The sequence below is a fragment of the Gossypium hirsutum genome, chromosome A09, assembly GCF_007990345.1.
Source record: "Gossypium hirsutum isolate 1008001.06 chromosome A09, Gossypium_hirsutum_v2.1, whole genome shotgun sequence".
NCBI lineage: Eukaryota > Viridiplantae > Streptophyta > Magnoliopsida > Malvales > Malvaceae > Gossypium > Gossypium hirsutum.
Genome location: NC_053432.1, coordinates 25306575 through 25326938, shown reverse-complemented (window position 1 = coordinate 25326938; position 20364 = coordinate 25306575). Strand labels below are relative to the sequence as shown.

At 35.3% G+C, this 20364-nt stretch overlaps 1 non-coding gene across 1 annotated transcript; it reads right to left on the bottom strand.

Annotated features, from left to right (window-relative positions):
• Nucleotides 1-17212: 17212 nt before the first annotated feature.
• On the bottom strand, nucleotides 17213-17318 carry LOC121207393 (small nucleolar RNA R71). The gene has a single exon (XR_005902484.1). It is a non-coding gene; the product is annotated as a small nucleolar RNA R71 (small nucleolar RNA).
• Between the last annotated feature and the right edge of the window lie 3046 nt (nucleotides 17319-20364).

The following is a 20364-nucleotide window of genomic DNA, read 5'->3' as shown; positions in this document are numbered from 1 at the left end:
AGTCGTTTAACATAATTTCAAGCTTTATATTCTACCATAAAATATCAAAATAAACACATTTCACCTATGGGCATTTTTCCAAATATGAACCCTACGTTAAATTATTGCTAGAATAAGTTAAATCAAGTTACTGAGACTTCAAAAACGTAAAGAACAATAAAAACGGGGCTTGGAATCACTTACTATGAAGCTTGGAAGCTTGAAAAAACCCTAGCTATGGAGAACCCTTGAAATTTCAGCCTAATGAAGAATATGGGCACATTTTGCCATCTTTTTTCCCTTTTTTAATCTTTTAATTACCAAATGACTAAAATACCCTTCATTAAAACTTTAGTTATTTTTATCTATGTATGTCCATTTTTTGTCCATGAAAACCTAATGGTCTAATTACCATTTAAGGACCTCTATTTCAATTATACTCTTCAATTTAATCCTTTAGCATCTAAAACTCAAATTTATCAACTTTTGCAATTAAGCCCTAGTAGGTAAATTAAGCATGCTATCTATAAAATTTTCCATCGATACTCTAACACATGCATCTAATCACTAGGTAAATTATAAAAATGAATTAGAATAAACTTTTCTATCTTGAATTCATGGTTTCGCAACCATTGTTCCATTTAGGCCCTATTTTGGGATGTTACACACACGGTCGTGTGGCCTGGCCGTGTGAATCACATGGCCAAGAGACACGCTCGTGTCTCAGGCCTTGTGGGTATTCAAAATAGGGACACATGGCCGTGTCCCAGCCTGTGTTCGTGCCCATGCTCGTGTAACTCACTGACTTGGGCCACACGGCCAAGCCATACGGCCAAGCCACACGCCCATATGCCAGACCGTGTACCCTTCGAAATAACCTCACAACCCGTGTGCCAGGCCGTGTGCTAGGCTGTGTAATAGCCTGACTTGCAACCTTTTGAAAGCTACAGGGGACACACGGCCGTGTCACCTGGCCGTGTGTCACATACGGCTGAGACACACGCTAGTGTGGACGAAAATAGGTCATTTTACAAACCATTTTTCTCACCCAATTTGTCATGTACCTATAACCAACTTTGCATATATAATCAAACCATAATAAGGCATCCAAATCAAGCATAAACAATATATATACACATATATATATGGTAAAGTTTTATACAACCAATATGCCTTAGGCACCTCAAATGATAACATGTAAATATGTTCAATCATTCACTCTATTTGTCCAAAATACTTAATTAACTTATAGGCACATTAGTATCAATACATGACATTTGGTTGCCTTACCAAAGCATACCAAATGGTACCAAATAACCACTCAATTACTAGCCTTAACATACATATATGTCTTCTATAGCAAAATACCAATTCACAACACGTTATAAGGCATATATAATATGCACATTCAACTATTATTTCCCTTTTCATCATTCAAACACATTAAGCAAATTATATACCATATTAAGGCTAATATTTACATGCCAAAACTAAGCTCATAACATCATCAAGTGCCAAATCACAAGCTAAACCAAATGGCCATATTCGCAACCAAACATATAGGCCGACATTAGCCAAAATACCTATACATGCCATTATAACCAAAATTAAACATCCGAAAGTACCAAAAGAGCCGATGGATAGTGTGATATAGCTCTGACAAGCTTCCAACTCGAAAGAGCTTTTGATTCACTATAAAACACGAAAATAACATAGAGTAAGCATTCAAGCTTAGTAAGTTCGTATAACTTAGAAATTAACTTACCATTTGATCAAGTAATAGGTAAGTAACAAAGCATATCCCAATACATTTTGGCCAAATGCCTAAGCACTTATACACCAACCATATTAGCCATCTAAATACATATATGAACCAATAATCATGGATGAGCTCAAAAATTAATCAAGTTCCATATACATGTATCATCCATTTCATATATCTATATATCATGTAACATCATTTCCATATATTTCATGTGTATACCTGTAATAGTTCGTATTGAACTCATACTCCATAAAATCATATTCCACTATCTCATTTATGGTCTAATTACCATATAAGGACTCATACTTTAAATTTATATAGCTATTTAATACCTTTAGCTATTAGAACTCAACTTTTACATTTTACGCGATTTAGTCCTTTTTATCAAATTGGGTATGTAAACAGTAAAATTTCTTAACGAAATTTATATACAGTGTTACTATCATACTTTAGGTAATAAAATAATAATAAAATAAATTTCATTGAAAACTAGCTGTTACATCCGCATGGTCGAAATAAGGAATAAGAGAAATCGATACATAAACTTCGGAGTAGATTTAGGTTTAGTTTTGTAACACTCGTATCCCGTCTCTATTGTCAGATTAAGGATTTGAATGTTACAGAAATAAACAAACAATTCACCTTAATTCTATTTCAAGTATTCAATTATTTTATAAACATATATCATATCATAGAATAAATATACACATGGGCATTTATTCGGGTTTATAGGCCTTAAAATTTCATTAAAAACAATCAAGGATCAAATTGAAAAAATCAGAAACTTTTGAGAAGACATGAAAATTTGAGATGCAGAGGACACACAGTCGTGTGTCCAGGCCGTGTGACATAGCCCAGACCGTGTGGCCATTCAAAGTTGGGACACATGGCTGTGTCCCAGACCATGTGGGCATTCAAAGTTGGGACACATGACCGTGTCCCAGACCGTGTCTCTAGCTGTGTAACTTTCTGACTAAATACACACAGTCATGTCGCAAACCGTGTGCTAGGCCATGTAACTCACTGACTTGATACACATGGCCGTGTCGTAGCCCGTGTGCCAGGCCATGTGACTCACTAACTTAATACACACAGCAGTGTCACAGCCCATGTGCCAGGTCGTATGAGTCACTAAATTAATACACATAGTCATGTTGCAAATCGTGTGTGGCACACGGCTATGTGGCCGCTCATGTCCCAGGCCGTGTGCACCATATTGAACATTAAACATCAAGTTTATGAAATCTTGCTTACTTGGACACTAAACAACCCGATTACTAGCCATTTAACCTATTCAAAACACAATTAAACATACCCAAAATATGCCAAAACAATCATCTTAAGTGCCTAACCAATGTACCATCATTTGTACCATATTTTATATTTTCCAAAATTTACAACGCATTAAACATTCATAACTCACATTCATACCAAATTTTGCTATATTTGAACTAGTATTTAGCTACTTAAACAAACTAAAACATATACAAATACATTTAGATATGCTAACATACCAAAACATCGTCTCAAAAACAATCAAAAGACCTCTCTATATGTATCATTACAAAATAAAGCATCACATCATAACTCTAAACTATATCATTCAACAACTACACATCAAGGTATTCATTCATACATTATATATATACACTTGTTCCATTATTACAAAATGTACTCTAATAAAACCAAAAATCTCACTCTTTAACTACATCTATCAACATTCACAAAACTCATATATTCATCTATATATACATGCCACTACCCATAATTCAGATGCAAAACTACTGACCTAGATGGATAGTGTAAGCTGGTTGATTGATCCTTCCAAAAAGTTAGCAATAAATATATACAAAACAACCCAAGAAAACCCGTAAGCTTACTTAGCTTAGTAAGGACACGGTATAACATCTACTCTAAATATAATTAAACTCGATTCATATATTAAGTGATTACTCAAATCTACAAGGGCACAAATGGTGAAATGATAGGACGTTATAATGTATTCAGGGTTATCGAAGTATAAACAAGAGACGTATGTGCATTTAGGGGTACCAAAATACAAACAAGGGCACGTATGTGCATTCAGGGGTACCAAAGTACAAACAGGGGCATGTATGTGCATTCAAAGGTACTGAAGTACAAATAGGGGCACGTATGTGCATTCTAGGGTACTGAAGTACAAACAGGGGCACACATGTGCATCAGAGGTACCGAAGTAAATTCACACACACATATATAAATGAATTAACTAGAGAACAATAATATAAAACATAATTAAATTTCATTTACGTATTGAAATACTAAGAACTTACCTACAATTCAATTTCGGTTAACACATAGGGACTACTTTGAAAATTTCCCTTTTCCTCGGTTATTGTCTTTTTTATTCAAGTCTTGATCTATATAATAATTAAATATAATATATAATCTCATTCACAATTCACATTCCATTCAACGTATATGACCCTTAACTTTTCATTAATTACACATTTTCCCTAAACTTTTACATTTTTCACAATTTAGTCCCAATACCCAAAATTTCCAAATTAACAAATTTTCACAACTTTCTGAAGCTAATGGAATATCATTCTAAGCTAGGGAAGTCCACCATTAATCATTAATCACTCAATTTCCATGAAATTTTAAATATTTAATCAATTTACTCCATTTACTAAAACTATCAAAAAAATCAATTAGTAAACTAATCAAAATAAACAACTAACACTTCAAATCTATCAATTAACATCCTAAATAACTAGGGTTCATCAATGGAAACATCTAAAATCTTTGATAGTCTTAAAAATGAAGCCACAGGTTAGCTAGGCCTAGTTGCAACAATCTCAAAAACATAAAAATTATTAAGAATAAACTCAAAAAGAACTCACATGTAAGAAGAGCTATGGTCGAACCTCCCTAACCACTTCAATGGTGTTTTCCCTTCCAAACTGCAGTGGAAGAACATAGAGAAGATGATACCAATACTATTTTTATTATTTATCTTATTATTACTTAATTACAATTTTATCGCTTGTAATAAACATACAAAATAACAACTTAATTGTCCTTAACCATCCATCTAACTTCTCTATGATCTAATTACTACTTAAGTCCCTTATCCTTTGATAATTAAGCTATCAAATCATTACAATTCAATAATTACTAAGTTTCGTATCTTTCATAAATTAATCCTTTTTACTTAATTAACTATCTAAACGTTAAAATTTCATCACCAAAATTTAACATGAATCAAATGCAGCCCTATAAATTTTAATTAAATTATAAAAAATCAACTTCAAAAATTGATTTTGTGGTCTCGAAACCACTATTTCGTTACCACTGAAAAATGAGATATTACAAGTTCAATTTATTTGGTTATTATCATTATCATCCTGCTTTTAGATTAACACTACTAATTCATGACTTAAATAGACTAGTAGTTATTTTTGGTAATTTACTTAATAACAATTTTTCCCAAATTGCAATCCCTTGGGTATGATCCTCAAAATACTTGCCAAGTGTTTTGCTATAACTATATTACAACCTGACCCGTATACTTGCAGAAACAGCTTTAGTTCTATATATTTAGTTTTAGTATTCACACTCTGGACGTTAGTACTTCTGAAGGCAGTCAATTAATCAGAGCCCCCTTTAGTAAATGCATAAATCGATCTTGCCTTGACTTAGTTTGCTGCAAGATGTTCATTTTGAGCCATTTCTCATCAAAATCCAATCCACTCCTTTGCATTTCTTGAGGAATCATCAATGATGGGATTACAAACTCAACTTCTTCTGAGTTTTTTTATCTTTATTTGAATGTTCCTTTGATGGGGTACATTTTTGGCCGGCTTAGGGTGTTGGATCTCTTTTACAATGTTCAAAAATTTGACAGCTCTTCCACATTTACCTCATGAAAATCTGGGGTCTTTTCGATATCACCTAACACTTCACTAGAGTCTTTAACCTCTACCTCTTGTTGAAAATTAACCTTCAAGGTTGTTTTTTCAATAATCGTATAGGAGGCCTTCTTCTCAACTTTGGCAATGTCTAATTTAACACACTCGTCCTTTAGATCTTGCTCCCTAGCTCGACGTTTGATGACCTCTAGCACCAATTCTAGATGATTTCGTATCGCTTGCATGTTTTCCTTGCATTCAGACATACCATCCTCAAAAGAGCTCTCTCAAGTGGGTTGATAGTGGTGCACTTTAGGTTCTCTCCAATATGCATTCTTATCCTCGTATGAATTTGAAGGATAAAGGTTGCATTAGTCTTATATAGAGCAACTACCTTTCCATTCTTTGTTGCCATTTTCTACCAAACATGCGTAACTATACGAATCATAACAAGGATATCTCCCATAAGGGCCATAATCATCCCAGCTGAGCGATATCAAATTGTCTGCATTAAACATAAAAGGTCCTTCAAGCCATTTATATTTAGCATTAAACATGACTTCCAATTAATCATCAATAAGATAATGTCAACAAGCTCATTAAAATAGAAACAAGAAGTTGTATCTATAAATTCTAACATTGCTACTTATCTCTACTTAACATGTACACTAAAAATTACTCAATCTTACACTGTCTCCCTGGAAACGGTGCCAACAACTTTAACCGCATTTACGCATTCGTGTAAAACAAACGATTTTATGAAATAATTTGAAAGCGTGACTTTACTGTAAGCGTATAGGTTAGTTGTAATATTTAGAGTGTTACAATGGAACACTGGAGTATTCCAAGGATCGAACCCAAAGAAGATGGTGATTGAGTGATAAATAACATACATTCTTGAGTCTAAGCAACTACTGGTATGATTTTATAATACGAAACATTATAACAAGAAAATTTGCAAGAAATTTGGATACGCTAATCTAAGGACTAAAATGCAAAGTGACAAAACTAAGAAATTAAACAAATGAATGACTAACGGTGGTTAGTTGATTTCGATGTGGTTCATCGGTACTCAAAAAAGGGACTTAAATTGCTTAAATTAATAAGTGGCTCCATTTTATCTTTTGATTTCAATTTTATCAACTTAGACGAATTAATCAGATTTATCTCTCGATCTCACCAGTTAATCCAGTACTAATGAACGAGAGCACAACAAGATTACCTCTCGGTCTCACTTGCCTAGATATTCCCTTAGGGGCATCACTTCCTAAGTTTGAAGTCTATTCAATTTAGTCATTTGTCCAAAAATTATCTTACGCACATTTCCATCAACCAACCCCTTTTCGATTTAGCTACTCATGTTGAAAATAAAGAGAGTGAACATGGAAATGAAAAACAAAGAAGCCATTAAAGTAAATCTTAAGAAAAATATAAAAGTTTAGATTTTTATGCAAGAAATCTTAAAGAACATGAAACTAAATGCATTCAACAAGAAAATCTAAAGCACTAAACATAAAAGGAACAAACTTTAATTGATTGAAAGTAAAAAAAACTAAAATATATTAAACTAAATCTAGAAATGTCTTACAACCAAGGTATAGGGACTGAAAGTGTAAATAAACCTAAGCTACAATGATAACTAACTTAACTAACACTAAGAACATCAAGAACAAGAAGTAAATGAATAAAAATAACCTCTAAAACTAATAAAGAATAAGAGAAAGTATAAACCCTAGAAAAAAGTACAGAAAAAACTAAGGCTAAAACTAAGCTAGTTTGTGTGTGTCTCCTCCTCAATAAAATTTGGCTGTTTCAGGTTGAATTTTGATGAATTTTCGTTCCCAAAATTGCCCCTACATGGGCCTTGGGTGATTGGTGGACCAGGTGGACAAAGACTACCCTTTTTAACCAATTGTGTCCCATTCACGATATTAGTGTCGTGACACCCAAAAGTGGATATCGCAACACCTCGAATAGTTTCACGCCTTGAGGTTTTCTTTGAAGGGTGGGTATCATGATACCACTGAAATGTGGTCTCCAATCTTTCATACAGTTTGAGTTGTCGCGATCCCAATGTGTGGATATCGTGATACCCTTTCCTTTTGTGTCTTTCTCACTCATTTTCAACCTCCAACACGTCTCACACCACTCAATCACATATGATGCCCCCAATGGTACTATTGGCCAAATTGGGTCACAAAATGAGCAACAACAAGACATTTTCACTTATTAACTTAAAATCTAAATTTTACAAAAAAAATGCAAAAGACGCTACTTTGATTGAGAATAAGCTCTCCTTAAGTATATTGGGAAAGCCTAATTTGCCATATCAAATTATGGCAGATCAGATAGTGGTATCGGATTGATAGAAATTCTATGCAGATTTGATGGGAAAAGATATAGATTTTAGTGTCAAGGATCAGGTATTCCTTAAGGTATCTCCATAGAAAAAAGGTTATGAGATTTTGTACAAAAGGCCAGTTGAGCCCAAGGTTTACTAGGCCTTATAGGATCCCTAAGAGGATTGGACCGGTGGCTTATCAATTAAAGTTACCTCCGAAGCTGGACCGTATCCATGACGTGTTCCATGTCTCTATGCTGAGGCGGTACCGATCTAACTCATCTCATGTGGTTCCAATTGAGGTGAGGCCAGATTTATCTTTTAAGGAGGAGCTAGTTCAGATCTTCAAGCGTGAGGTTAAGGTTTTGATCAAAAGGTGGATTCTATTGGTAAAGGTCTTATGCCAAAATCATGGCACTAAGGATGCTACTTGGGAGTCGAAAGACTCGATTTGTGAACAATATCCCCATCTATTCTTATAAGGTAAATTTCAAGGACAAAATTGATTTTTAAGGAGGGTAGAGTTGTCTCCCCTATTTAAATTTAGTTATCATTAATTCTTGAACAAGTTCATGTGCTAGCCTAGTGGCAAAGAACATGCATAGTTTCCCTTGAGAACCAAGTTTGAATCCCCTCTCCCACTTTTACTTTTAATTTTGACACAAACATCTTGGTCAAACCCCCCTTTGCCGCCCATATTTTTTGTCATACAAGGGAGATTCGTTCCTACCTTATATTTCCTTCCTTCTTTTGTTATCCCCTTTTTCACTCCCCTTGTTCCCCCTTTGACCCTTGTATATCGTCCTTAGTAAATGAAGAAAAAAATTATTTTGTTTCCATTTTCTATTCCCTCTCCTATCATATTTTTCTCTTCTCCTCATTTTGTGCCACCACCTTTCTCTTTTTTCACCACTTCCACCATCGTTAGCCACCGCCGCACCACCAACCAACCACCATATGTCCACCATCTCTTCCCTTCTCATTCTGTACTCCACCGTCGGACCTTCACTGTTGGACCACCACCGTCGTCGTTGTCTTCGCCATCGCTCATTTTTCTTCAATTTCCCCTACTTTTCATTTCTTGGTCATAACTAAACTATTATCACCACTTTCTCTATTCTTTTCAATTTATTAAATAGTAATCTTACTCATATTTCTTGACACTTTTGCAAAATTCTCCAATTGAATTGTAATCTCTGATTCAACCTGATATAGAATAAGTAAAGATATGTTGACCTATCTCAATCCTTTCTTTTCTTTATATGAGCTGGATTTATGACTAATATGTGTGTAACATATTTACGTGAAGGTTCCAATCTAGATTACTTGGATTTACCTTAGTACAAAGAAAGTTTTTAGATCTCCATCAACGATTAATAGAGTAAGTTTCTCAAAACGATTCCATAAGAGATTGTTTTGGACTAAAACCGAAACTCACGTGTGTACCTTTGGTGTCGTACCATCATTACTTGGTCAAATCAAGTGAGATCTGATTAGATTTGTATCATTGAAGTGGGAAAGATTTGATCTAGTGTCACGAGACCCTTAATCCAAGTGTGGGTTTTAACCTATTGATGTGGTGTATGATTTGTTAATAAAATTTACATAATTATTGATTAATAAAAGTAACTGTTTAAATTTACTTTGAAATATTGACTAAAAAAATAACTAAGTATTCTTGGTGATTGATAAAATCCTTTATTAGGATTGAATCCAAGTAAGTACCTCCAATCTGATGAATTTGTGATGCCATATGTGTTCATGTTTTATTATATGACTTGCTGATTTTTCACATAATATGTGATATTAAAACATGATACTGATAAGCTATTGAGACTGATTACATAATAGATAATGTATATTATTATTGAAATTTTAGTCACATGTTAAAAATGTGGTTTATGGTACTGTTAACATTGAAAGAATAATTAAATGCACCTACTGTACTATTTTACCAAATGCATGATATTTCATGCCATTTTTTCTGTTACTGATCACATGTCTAAATCATGCCTACTGATTCTGCTATTGATGGCATGTTTAAGCCATGCTTACTATACAGCTCTATAACATTAAAAACATGTAATATTGTATTAGGGTTGGGATGATGTTTGTAACACCCCACGCTCGACTTATCCATCGAATCGTATGGGGCGTCACAAATGTACCTATACTTAGTTTTTGCTAACTTAATTCCTACAAAACAATCTTAAATAAAATATTCTAAAAATAAAATCAATAATAATTATGATTCCTACAACTAAGGCCTTAAGTCATTGAATGCTTAATCATTCAATTCATTTCTATTTCAAATGACACTGTTTGCTTACATTACAACTCTTAAATCACATGTCTAAATCATGCCTACTGATTCTGCTATTGATGGCATGTTTAAGCCATGCTTACTATACAGCTCTATAACATTAAAAACATGTAATATTGTATTAGGGTTGGGATGATGTTTGTAACACCCCACGCTCGACTTATCCATCGAATCGTATGGGGCGTCACAAATGTACCTATACTTAGTTTTTGCTAACTTAATTCCTACAAAACAATCTTAAATAAAATATTCTAAAAATAAAATCAATAATAATTATGATTCCTACAACTAAGGCCTTAAGTCATTGAATGCTTAATCATTCAATTCATTTCTATTTCAAATGACACTATTTGCTTACATTACAACTCTTAAAATCTAGCTAAGGACCGCTTTTCCTAAAAATCCTGATTCTAAGTATCCTATATGGCTTCGTTGTTATTGATCCTATGGCAAAGCCTCCAATGGTACCTGTGACAGCCCTAAATTGACCCTAGTTGGGAAGTGGTTTCAGGACCGCTAAACTGAGTCACCGAAGTATTTGAATGTGATATTTATTGTCTAGAATATGTGAATATGAATGTGTGAAAGTTTTAAGCTTCGATTTAGTCGATTGCATGTGAATTCAGCTAATAGGACTTATGTATGACACTTTTAAAATGTGATAGGTTAATCTATAAGGATCAATTAGTGCATGAAATCAAAAGGGTGGACTTGCATGTCAATTCCCCCACTTAATTAGTAGTGGACGGCCATGACATTGAGGATAGACAAAATGTGATGGGTAAAACATATTATAAACAATTTGTGATAACTTGTTGTGGGAAGAACAATAAAATATGAGGGGAGTGGGAGGAGAAACCAAAGTTGTTTCATCCTTGCTCCCCCATTTTGCCGTACCTAGAAGAAAAAAAAAGGCTTCATCCTCTTTGTTCTTCTTGACCGAAAAATCAAAGGAAGAAGAAAGCAGTTCTCTTGCTTCATGTTCGGTTTGGATGAGGATTAGGAAGAGGTAAGTATCTTAAAATTCTTGGAAATTTATGTATAAGTAAGGTGGTTAGTTCAAGTTCTATTCATTTCATGGATTAAATTTTAATTGATTGGAGGTTTGATATTCGGCCAAGTAGTTTGAAGCTCTTAGTACATATATTTTTTCTTCCTTCTTGAAGGTTGAAATTGGGTTGTTCCTAAGGGGTGCCGAATGTGGTCATTGAAGGGCCTTGGGGAAACAATATGTGAGGCTTGGGTTATAACATTCGACCATGGTAGTAAATAGAAGAGATAAATGGTAGTAAGGTGAAGTGCAAATGTTAGTGTTTGATTGCTAGTGTATATATGTGTACTAGCCGAGTTTTGAATTTGAAAAATGGTTTGAGCACCATGTGTGGTATTGAGATTGTTTGAGTGAATTCATAGAAATTTATATGATGAATTCGGTTGTAGATATACATGCTTAAATAAGATGCACACATGAATGAATAGATAGATTGGTGTTGCATGTATTCGGTTATAGGCAAGCATAATGATGAATCTATCTTGACTTAGATAATCGGCTCAAGGAGAATTTGTTAAAGTGCTTAGTTAATTGATATTAGGTTAATTATGTGTGTATTCGGTCATAAAGGTGCACATGAGGAAATGTTAGATTAATTGTATTAAATTGCTCAATGTGATTAAAAATGCGTATGACCATTTTGTATTTGAGCTAAAGGTGGCCATATGACCTATCAAACTCCTTGTCATATTCGGTCATAAGCTAGCATAATGAGACTTTAATAAGTTAAATTTGTTTGAATTAGCTCAAGAGCTTAGAGGACCAAAGTTGGATAATGGAAAGGAAAAAATGATCGAATAGCCGCCAAAATCTTCCGACAACATCCGAGGTAAGTTTTCGAGTAATGGAACTTAGATTATGATTCAATTAGATCATGTTTTAAGCAAATCAAAATCATGCTCTTTGTATGTAGCTATTTAGCCGAAAATGATAATGCTTGATAAGCGACTTGTGTTTGAATTCTAGTTGTGAAAATGAAATATAGATGTGTCACGAATTATTGATATGTGCATGGATATTCGGATGATAACCGGGCTAAGCCCCGACGGCATTTGTGCTAGTGACTAATTCCGGGCTAAGCCCCGAAGGCATTTGTGCGAGTTACTATAACCGGGCTAAGTCCCGAAGGCATTTGAGCGAGTAGCTATGTCCGGCTAAATCCCGAAGGTACTTGGTTGGGGAATGAGCGATCTTACTGTAATAATTTCAATTAATACGCTCGGAAAATCCCAATGATGAGGTATGTTTTGTATATGCATTGGAATAGTTGATTCCTTTTAAATATTATTCGCTCAATCGATTAATAAGCTTCCGGCCTTTGGTTAAGTTGATCCCTTATGTATGAATATAAGGGTTGGAAATGTGAAGTAGGAATGATTTTGAGAATATGTGTATATGAATTATCCGTTTAGTCATATGAATGCTATACTTCAATTGTGCCTAATTTCATTGCTCAAAACTTACTAAGCATTAAATGCTTATTCCGTTCTTTAAATCTCTGTTTTATAGATTTTGGTTCGTCAGCTATCGGACTCGGGAGTGTCAAAGTCGAAGTCGCCCACACTATCAAAGCCCTTTTGGTACTCTTTTAGTTGAACTCTGAAAATGGCATGTATAGGACTACCCTTTTTGTTGTTGGTCATGTACCCTTTGGTTTTGTATAAATTTGGATAGCCATGCGAAAATAGCTTATATATACTTTGAGCATAGCATTATAATCGTTTTGTATGTTGTTCATTGAGAGATATGGAAATATTTGGTAACGATTAGCCATTGGAATGGTTAATCATGATCATTTTGCTGCTTTGTATGACAAATTCTAGTTGATTCATGGAAAACCATGAAATAGGTAAAGTTTACCTTAAAAACAGATGCTGACAGCAGCAGTAGTGTGGATTTGAAAAATCACTAAAAATAGTAGGAATGGAATTAAATAGTGAATAAATTATGTAATCTAACCTTGATGAATCTATTTTCATATGAAAGTAACGAAATGATCATATGAGCCGTATTTTATGAGATGTTTAAGTTTTCGTGAAACAGGGCCAGAGCGATTTCTGGATCCCCTGTTCCGACTTTGGAAATTCACTATAAATTAACCAGAGATAATTAGAAGTCATGCCCTATATGTACAGATTCATTTTCGAGTCTAGTTTCTTTAGAAATAAACTTCATAAGTATTGAATCCCTGTACAAGGAGATATCTAAGTTGTAATGAATGAAGGTCAGAGTAGTTGAACCCTGAAATAGGGGAGAATTTAACTAATAAACTGTACTAATTGGCTCGACAAAAAATTCTAGAAAAAATTTTTAGATGGATATATGATTCTAGTTTCAGGAAAAATTTACGAAACTGGTTTTCGAGTTTTGGAACTCAAGATATGATTTTTAAGGTGACAGTGATGCAGTTAGCTAGCTTGTCTGGAAATTTTTAAAATGGACTGTGAAAATAAGTGAATTTAGTCCGTTAACACCTTGTGTCCGACTCCGGCAATGGTCTCGGGTAAGGGTTGTTATAGTACCCCTTTCCCATGGGCATGACTTGATCCAACAGCGATCCTCCATCTCGACATTATCTAGTTTGGTCCCTTCTCAAAGTCCTTGATTCATTGCTTGTCCTACAATCACCATACAAACTCTAGTAAGTTCAAATGAACTTAGTGACTTCTTTTTCTGTCTATATATTTAAACCCTACCACATGAGGGTAAACAATGTAAAATAATTTAATCATAAATACTCCCTACTCACTCATAATGAGTGTTCTATATCAGGGTGACGGACTCCACCTGATCCTCTGAGCTACTAAGCTTGCTACAAGACCTTCCTCCGATCGAACTCTCTACTTGAAAGTGATCTAGAAACTTCACCATATCAGTGAGTCCTAACCTTATTGTCTTTTATTTCCATTCATACATTTCACTTTTGCCTCGCTTGGGGTATTGGTTGACCTTAAAGCTAACCTGGTTGTTCGCCAGTTCTCAACCAATTTCCCAAGGGATTCTTATACCTTTCTTTCCAAACTTGATTGTACCAGTCGTTAGCGGACTCTATAACATCTCATTTTTCAGTGGTGTCAAAAATAGTGGTTTCGGGGCTATCAAATCTGAGTAAGTTTGCAAATATTATTATTTAATATTTACAAGTCAAATATGGTTTTAAAAAGGTTTTTGATTTGATAAATTATGTTATATAAGCTATTTATTAAGCTCAAGTGGTATGACCCTAAGGTCAAGTGGTTTTAGAAAATGAGGTATTAAAACCTCGTTTCTATAAATCGAGCCGTAAATATTTTTATAAATATTTACGGAGTGTCATTAAGTTGGTATTAAAATTTCGTTGAAAAAGTTTAACGTTTCGATGAGGTTAATTAATTAAAAAGGACTAAATTGTAAAACTTAAAAAAGTCAATCGCTATTAATTTAAAGGTGTTAATTACTTAAATAATTATAATTGGATGCCCTTAATGGGTAATTTACCCATACCTAAGATAGTGGGACAGTTGGATGCTTTAAAATATTTTAATTTTATATGTTTTATAATTTAATTTTTTATTATTAATAAAATAAAAGGTTAATAAAATAAAGAAAACAAAATGTTTTCTACCCCGTTTGTCTTTCACAACCGAAGGCTGCCATGGGGAAAGAATGGGAGAAGCTTCAAGCTTCAGCCTTTCTTAGAATGGTGCATGTGAGTCCGTTTTAGCCCATGTCTTTTAATTTTTATGTTTTTGTGTTTGTTGAACTAGGTCCAGCTAGCCCGTACCTTTGATTTTGAAACTGTTAAAGATTTTGAATGTTGACTGATAAACCGTAAATTATACATACTTTTACCCCATGTTTAATGCATTTTATGGATGATTTCTCATTAGAATTGGTGAATTCGATGCTCCTAATGCTTTAATTTCATGTTTTATACTTAGGAGAGCATAGGAGAGCGAAAGGAACGAGAAACGGGCCAACAGCAGAGAAAATGGGCCAAAGTACAAAATCAACACGGCCTGGGCCTCCTCACACGGGCAGACCACACGGCCATGTCAATTTGGCAAGCCCGAACACGGCTTGAAGTAATCAAACACGGGCATGTGCCACAGGCGTGTCCCTGCCGAGCCCAAGTTGAGTCCAATTCGGAAAAGGCCAATTTTAAGGTTTTTTAGGCATTCCAAAGCCTATAAATACACCCTAGAGAAGGAGGAAAAGAGAGACGGAGAATAAGGGGTAAGGAATTACTCCAAGGAAGCCGATTGATCCATCTCAGGAGCCGGATTCATCATCAAGACTGAAGATCTCTCCTCAATTTCCCTTTAGGAGTTTTGGGTTTTCTTTATGTTTTGTACTCTTTATTCTTCTAAGATGTTTTCTTATTTAGTTATGAAATAAAACCCTTAAATACCTAAAGGGAATGAAACCTAAGACGAATCTTGTTATTATTTTCTGAATTGTATGATAAATATTTAACTTGTTCTTAATTATGTGTTCTTAATTCTTGTTTTGATATCCCAGGATACTGATTCAAGACATGTTCTTATTCAGAGGAGGAATAGACCCTATGTAAGAGTACATTTGTCATAATTAAGCGGAGTTGATTGCGCACCTAGACATAGGGTGACAAGATTTTTCCGGATTAGGGTGAAACCTAATAAAGGGATCCATAGATCGAGTTAATGCAACCCTAGAGTGTTAATTAGAGAAAAGTCTCAGTTATTCAATCTAGGGATTAGACGTTATTAGTCTTGAATAGGGATAATAACATAACTTAGGGATCTCTACAAAACAAGTTGAATGAATAAATCGTCCGATTTGGAGCCAGAATAACAAGTAAAGTCTAGGTGGATTTTTCCTTAGGTATTGTCTTAAGTCAATTGATTTTTCCCAAAAGCAATTCCCCAATTCTTTTCTCTGTGCGTTCTTAGTTTAGATAATTAGTTAGTTAAAACAAAAACCTCTTTATTCTTATGCTAGATAATAGAAAGATAGTCATTACTAGTACTTTTAGTTCCTTTGGGTTTGACAATCCGGTCTTGCTAAAACTATACTACTGTTCGATAGGTACACTTGCCTACATCGTGATAATAGTTAGTTCAAGAATGAGTAATTATAAATATTTAAAACCTATCACGAAATCATGAGATCAAGTTTTTGGCACCGTTGCTGGGGAACTAAGATATTAGGAACGCTCAATTTTTATTACTTTAGCCATTTATTTTTCTTGCAATTAATTTTATTTTATTATTATTATTATTATTTATTAACCTACTATTTCTTTCTTTTGGCAGGTTTTTATAGTTTATGACTAGAAGAAACCTGTCGGGACCATTACTTTTTGACGAAGAAATTGATCGTACAGTTCATAGAAACTAAAAAGAAATAAGGCACAGCTTAAGATACACAGAGAACGAGCAAGAAGACGATACTCAACCCCCAATCGAAGAGATGGCTGAAAACCAAGGCAATCAGCTACCTCTTACAATTGCGGTTAATCAAAATCCTGCTCCACGCACTATGTATGATTATGCTAAACCTTCTTTAATAGGAACTGAATCTAGCATAGTTAGACCTACTGTAGCTGCAAATACTTTTAAATTAAAACCTAACACTATTCAGATGATACAGCAATTTGTTCAGTTTGATGGTTTGCAGGATGAAGATCCCAACGCTCACTTAGCAAACTTCCTGGAATTTTGCGATACATTTAAAATCAATGGCGTTTCTGATGATGCCATACGTCTTTAGTTGTTTCCCTTTTCATTGAGGAACAAAGCTAAACAGTGGTTGAACTCATTACCACGAGGGTCAATTACTACTTGGGAACAAATGACCGAAAAATTTTTGCTAAAATATTTTTTGCCGGCTAAAACGGCTAAATTACGTAATGATATCTCTTCTTTTGTGCAGATGGATTTAGAAACACTCTACGATGCATGGGAGAGATACAAGGACCTTCTGAGAAGGTGCCCTCACCATGGATTACCGCTTTGGCTCCAAGTACAAACATTTCACAATGGTCTGAATCCTTCGACTTGGAAAATGGTTGGCGCAGCAACGGGCGGAACCATCAACAATAAAACACCGGAAGATGCCTATGAGTTTATAGAGAAGATGTCACTGAATAACTATCAGTGGCAAGTCATGAGGACAAAGCCAACGAAAACAGCCGGTGTTTATAACGTCGATTCGGTCACCATGCTGTCAAATCAGGTAGAACTCTTGAATAAAAATATTGATGGTTTTCTTACTTCTTCATAGGTTCACCCAGTAATGCAGTGCGAAGCAAGTGTTGGTGGAACAAACCATTCAGAATACCAACCTTATGGCCACAGCATGGATAATGAGCAATTAAACTACATGGGTAATAATCCTCGACCTCAAAACAATCTAAATAGTAACACTTATAATGTAGGTTGGAGGAACCACCCCAATTTCTCGTGGGGCGGTCAAGGAAATCAAAAACCACAACATCCTCCGGGCTACCAACAACCACCCTACCAACAGGAAAAGAAGCCAAAACTTGAAGATATGCTCTCAAAGTTTATATCAGTGTCAGAAACCCATTTTCAAAACACCGAGACAGCACTTAAAAATTAACAAGCGTCGATCTAAAACCTCGAAACTCAGATAGGCCAGCTTTCCAAACTAATCTCCGAACGACCACAAGGTAGTTTTCCAAGTAATACCGAACCTAACCCAAGGGAACAACTCAATGCAATTAATATTCAAGATGACGAAGGAGTTGTTGAGCCTGAACCAGAACCGAGGCAAGAAACTGTGGTAAGTAAAGGTCAAGGTGAGGTAGATCAAAATACAAACAAACCAGTGACTGTCGAATATAAACCTCGTGTTCCATACCCCAACGCGACAAGGAAAGACCGCTCAGATGAACAATTTGGTAAATTCCTTAAACTCTTAAAAAAATTACATATTAACTTACCGTTTATTGAAGCTCTATCGTAGATGCCAAACGCAATGAAATTTTTAAAGGAGCTTTTAACAAATAAGCGGATGTTGGACAAGGCGTGGCATGTGGAGCTTAACACAGTTTGCTCGACCATTCTCTAAAATAAACAACCCAACAAACTAAAAGACCTAGGGAGCTTTACTATTCCTTGCTTAATTGGTAGTTTAGATGTTAATCATGCATTAGCTGATCTAGGGGCTAGTATCAACGTCATGCCTTACAAAATGTTTAAGCAACTAGGTCTCGGGAAACCCAAACAGACTAGGATGAGCATTCAATTAGAAGATAAAACTATAAAATTCCCTAGAGGTATTATTGAAGATGTGCTAGTTAAAATCGATAAATTTATATTTCCCGTTGACTTTATTGTTCTAGACATAGAAGAGGATAGCAACACTCCCTTAATTCTAAGAAGGCCCTTTTTTGCAACTGCTAAAACCATCATTGATGTTGGCACAGGTGAACTCACACTCCGGGTGGGAGACAAAACAATCACCCTTCAAGCTCGCAATTCTGGCAACACATCAAGAATTGAAGGTGATTATTTAAACCATTCTACTAAAACTAACAATATGGTGCAACCTTGCAGAAAATGAGTTTGAAGGAAGCACACGAGTCGTTCTCAAGCACCAGTAGAGGACCTGTTCATGAAGATCAAAGATTACAAATCGAGAAACTCGATGAATGGCGGACGCATAAACCAAAAACACCCGACAAACTGAAACTACGCCAAAACGAACCCGATACCTCTCCAAATCAACTTAAGGTTGGTGATAAGGTCTTATTAGATGCCGCAGATCCCCACATTGTCACTACCACACCGAATAAGGAAATCCCTCTTACGGTACTTAGTATTTTTCCATTCGGTATGGTGGAGGTGAGTCATCCCAAGTTCGGCACTTTTAAGGTAAACAACACTCGATTAAAACCTTATTTTGATGAGATTGATAGCAGGAATGAGGATTATAAACTCCTCAAACCACCATGATCATACAACGGAGAGGTAAGTCAAGCTTAGACTATAAATAAGCGCTTCTCGGGAGGCAACCCGAGCACTAAAAATATTAATTTCTTTAAATTTTGGTATTTAACTCCTAACTTACTAATGGAAATCTTGAATACAGGCGTTTCCACAGAGACACAGCCAAGCACACGGGCATACTTATAGTCGTGTGAAAATAGGGCAAGGATTCCCCCAACACGGGCTTCGATAAAATGCCACGACCGTGCGACATGGCCGTGGTCGAGCCTGCCAAAACAACACGGGCGTGCGACACGCTCGTGTGGAAGAACCATGGATGAACCTGTTAAAATAGCACAGGCGTGTGACATGCCCATGTCTAACACCCATGGTCGAACCTGTTAAATTGACACGGGTGTGGGGCTTGCACACACGGGCGTGGGAGAAGCGAACGAAGCTAGATACGGTCGTGCTACACAGCCGTGTGAGCCCACACGCCCGAGGAACACGGGGGTGTATTAAATGTCAAATGCGCCCAAAATTGAATTTCATGAATCACACGGGCTGAAATTGGGAAACACGGGCGTGTGCCCTGGCCGTGCGGCCCAAAATCTATAAATACCCTGCACTATTCAATTTCTTCCCCATTCAAAAACCCTAACCTTATCTCCTGCAACTCCATACGGCTTCCCTGCCACACCCGTGTGCCGCTTCTTACTTCATTTTTGAATCTCAATCTCTTTCCCTTAGCGTTTGTTTACTCCTTTCGCTTCTATTTTACTTATTTCTAATGCTTATTATCAACATAAACTTCATATATTTGGAACTATTTTTCATTTTTCTATCATTTAATTTGCATTCTTAGGTTAGTTATCATACATTTTGTGTTAAATCAAGTTATTAGGAACACCTCATACCCATGACATTACTATGTTTATTCTCATGCTATTACCATGCCAATGTATATCATTTAATTTGCATTCCTAAGTTAGTTATCATACATTCCGTGTTAAATTGAGATTAGGAAAAGCTCATACCCATTACATTTCTATTCTCATTCTCATTGTTATTGTGGTTGAGTTTGCTTCATATTAATAGT